Raw genomic sequence first — 4,457 nt, forward strand, 5'->3', positions numbered from 1 at the left:
CTGAGCTTCTGCCGTCCCGCTTGTCTCCCCCCCCCCCACTTCTGTGAGCACTAAACATATACCTAAATGGCTTTTTAACATGAGGAATGGTTTTAATGTTGTTGGGAATGATTTCCTTTGTTCCTTTTGTGGTCTGCGTTCGTTTGAAGTTTCTGTATGTAAAGTAGTTTAAAGAAAATTGCGAAACCACTCTCGTCTCTGTGTGTGTGTGTGTGCGTGCGTACTTGACCAAGACTCTATTCCTTTCCAGAGCGCTGGCGGACGCGAGGAACCATAGAGAGGAAGGCAGTGGGCTCTTTCTCTGTTCAGACCCTCGTCTGCTGTGGCTTCCTGTGTGACAGAAGTGCAGTTGCAGGAAATGAGCGAGGAGAGAATAGGATTAGGTGAGGCCCTGTTCCTTCCCCCCCCCCCAGGCATTCCAGCACTGAGCCAGTAGACACAGCAGGCACAGTAGACTGATTTCGCCATTATTGAATCATAGAACAGAATCGTAGAATGTTAGAGTTGGAAGGGACCTTGCAGGTCATCTAGTCCAACCCTCTGCAGGAGCATAGCCGAAAGATAGCCCTAACAACATCCCCGAAAGATGGTCGTCCAGCCTCCGCTTGAAAGCGTCCAGCGAAGGAGCATCCACCACCTCCCGAGGCAGTCTGTTCCACTGCTCAACCACTCTGAGAGTTAGGAAGTTTCTCCTGATATTTAGCCGGTAACGACTCCCTTGTAATTTCCACCCATTAGATCTAGTCTTGCAATCCGGAGCAAGAGAGAAGAGATCTGCTCCATCTTCTACATGACTACCACCTCCTCCTGGGGCTCCTCCTGGGGCAGCAGGAGAGGAGGAGTTTGGATTTATACCCCGCCCTTCACTCGGAGTCTCAGAGCGGCTTACTCCTTTCCCTTCCCCACAACAGACACCTGTGAGGTCAGTGGGGCTGAGAGAGCTCTGAGAGAAACTGCTCTTTTTCAAGGACAGCTCTGACAGAACTATGGCTTGCCCAAGGTCATCCAGCAGCTGCAAGTGGAGGAGTGGGGAATCAAACCCGGTTCTCCCAGATTAGAGTCCACACACTTAACTACGACACCAAACTGGCTCTCACACCAAACTGAGGGAAAGAAAGAGAAGGTTGAGAAGGTTGCTTTTGGATGGTCTGTCTGGTTTTTAGCCCACCTACCCTCCAAGGGGATTGGGGCAGTGTATGCGTTCCTCCCATCGTTGGCAGCCCTGCAAGGTAGGTTTGGGTTGAGAGGACTTGGCCGTTGAGCTCCGTGGCTGAGCCAGTTGCTGAAGGGAGGGAGCAGGCCCGCAACCTATCTGGGGCCACAGACCACCCCTGCAGTGACAACCCTTAGGGCAGCCTGCCTGGCGTAGCCTTCTGATGATGGATTTCCCCAGCTCTCCTGATGGCCTAAAGGTCCACCTGTGGGAACTTCGGAGCATGCTCTGGCCTTCCTGCATTCTCTTCTGCTTACGAACACATGCTGAAGCTGCCTTGTACTGAATCAGACCCTGGACACATCAACATCAGTCTTGTCTACTCGAATCAGCAGCAGCTCTCCAGGGTCTCATTAGATTGGGGACTTTCACATTTCTGATGATGGATTTCCCCAGCTCTCCTAATGGCCTAAAGGTCCACCTGAGGGAACTTCGGAGCATGCTCTAGGCCTTCCTGCATTCTCTTCTGCTTATGAACACATGCTGAAGCTGCCTTGTTCTGAATCAGACCCTGGACACATCAACATCAGTCTTGTCTACTTGGATCAGCAGCAGCTCTCCAGGGTCTCATTAGATTGGGGACTTTCACATCACCTGCTGCCTGGTCGTTTCAACTGGCAATGCCAGGGCTTGAACCTGGGACCCTTTGCATGCCAAGCAGATCCTCTACAACAGAGCCACCATCCTGTCCCTTATCTCAGACTCGCTAGGAGAGTGGGTGCTGTTTGGTTCCTTTTAAAGTTAAACGTAAAGGTTCCCTTGCTCGAAAGCCAGTCGAATCCGACTCTAGGGTTGTGGTGCTCATCTCCGTTTCAAAGCCGAAGAGCCAGCGCTGTCCAAAGACTCCTCCGTGGTCATGTGGCCGTCATGACTAAACACCAAGGCAAACGGAATGCTGTTCCCTTCCCACCAAAGTGGTACCTATTTATCTACTTGCAATTTCTTGCTTTCGAACTGCTAGGTTGGCAGGAGCTGGAACTAGAGATGGGAGCTCACTCCATCATGCGGCACCCGGGTCTCGAACTGCTGAACTACCGACCTTCCACAGCTTGCAGTTTTATTCCGGTGTGTTGCCGTGTTGGTCTGAAGCAATAGACAAAAGTTTGAGTCCAGGGCGCACCTTCAGGGCCAACAAAGTTTAATTCTGGGTAGAAGCCTCTGTGTGCATGCACACTTCTTCGGAGACACTGAATGGAATTCCTGTTTCAGTGTCTGAAGAAGTGAGCGTGTGCACACAGAAGCTTCTACCCAGAGTTAAGCTTTGTTGGTGCCACTGGACTCAAACTTTGTTCTAAAGGCAGAAGGTGACTCTCTTGCACAGGTGCTTTGGAATGAGGGTGGGGAAAAATACCCATCATAATACAATACCAGCAGGGAGAGTGCCAACACTCCTCTCCTTCACGGGTGAGGGCCTGAACAAATTGTTTTAGAAATTAACTTGATTTTTTTTAAAAAAATGGCTCTCCTCGAAGTGGCTTTTGGCTTTCTTCTAGGGGAGAGGAGAGGGAGAATACGCAGCTGCTTTGTGTAGTCAGCTGTTTTATCCAAATACTAGAATTACTTCAGGGCTAGAGCAGGTCATGAAGTCAAGTTCTTGACTGCACTGTGAAGGCGTGGATTGCCTGCAGGAGTTGGAAATGGAGAAAGAGGAGCCGTGGAGGATGCACAGACCATTGCATGCCACTAAAATTGTCAGGAAGGGGGGGGCGGCTGTGAAAATGGCATATTTGGGGCTGGGCGATCTCCCCCCCCCCTGCTTGTTGTGTCCCTCATCTCCTTAAACTGTAGTGAAGAAGAGATTGGATTTATACCCCGCCCTTCACTGGGAGTCTGAGAGCAGCTTGCAGACTCCTTTCCCTTCCCTTCCCCACAACAGACAGACCCCCTGTGAGGTAGGTGGGGCTGAGAGAGCTCTGACAGAAACTGCTCTTTTTCAAGAACAGCTCTGACAGAACTATGGCTTGCCCAAGGTCATCCAGAAGCTGCAAGTGGAGGAGTGGGGGATCAAACCCGGTTCTCCCAGATCAGAGTCCACACACTTAACCACTACACCGAACTGGCGTAGTGATCTCGTTGTAGTTCTGGAAGCAGAAGCAATGCTTATTTCTCCGAATGCCTCCAAGCTTGTACGAGATGACTATTCATTCCTGCGCAGATGGATGAGGTTGCCTTCGATGGGCCGTGGGTCCGCCTGTCTCCATGTTGTATACTCTGACAAGCCGTGGCTCTCCCAGGATTAGATTTAGCAGGGCTCCTTTTTGAATAGGATTCCTCAGATTGAACCTGGGACCTTTTACAGGCCAAGTTGTTTCCGTTCTGAGGAGCTTTCCAAAGCCGTATCATTGGTTAGTCTGTGTCGGCCTACCCCTGGTCATAGGGTTAGGGTTATAAAAGCACTTAAGAGGGGTGGCAGGCTCTAGCAACCCCAGAGAGTGTGCTGCAGACCTCTGAGAGCAATTGGCAGAAATCGCCCGCCTTCTTGAGAAAACACCCGGACCTGGATGGTCCAGGTGAGCTGGATCTCATCAACTCTTGGGAGCTAAGCGGGGTCCGCTCCCGGTTAGTGCTCAGGTGGGAGACCACCAGAGAAGGCCCACCTGGGTCTCTCTGGAGAGGAAGGCAATGGCAAGCCACCTCTGAATGTCTCTGGCCTAGAAAACCCTCCAGGGTCACCATAAGTTAGCTGTGACTTGACTGCACTTCCCACCATTTCAGGAAAATAAGGGCAGCTGAGAAACTTGAACTGTATGGCTGAGTACAGGCCCATATCTTGAGACCAGCCAAAATGACACTGTGCCCAAACGGTGGGTCGGCCCCACCCGGCCTTTTCACTTCCTCCCAGCCAGGTTCCATCCCTAGTACAGCGACTGCCTCACATAACTTAAATATGCAGGTTCCATGATGCTCAGTGTAGCCTTGGGTGTGTGGGTGTGTGGGTGTGTGTGTCAAACATAGCCCCTCTTTCACCAACAGAAAATAGTTGTCTGTTGTGTTGATTTGCTCGCCCTTGTTATAACAAAAGCCACAAAATGTTTTAGGGGATTTTGCCAAAGAACAACGTAGCTACCTTTGTTCTTTGTTATCCCAAGGAACTGAAATTCCTTGCCTGAAGCAGCAACTTCTGAAGCCGGTAAGGGTCTGAGCTCCACCGTTGGGGTGGATGTTGAAATGAAATGATTGGTATCACGCAGGGTTCATAACTTATTAGCATAACGAATTTGCAGATGCCACACCCCCTGACATC

This window comes from Gekko japonicus, unplaced genomic scaffold (genome assembly GCF_001447785.1).
Source record: "Gekko japonicus isolate JY-2015 unplaced genomic scaffold, Gekko_japonicus_V1.1 scaffold4406, whole genome shotgun sequence".
Lineage (NCBI taxonomy): Eukaryota > Metazoa > Chordata > Lepidosauria > Squamata > Gekkonidae > Gekko > Gekko japonicus.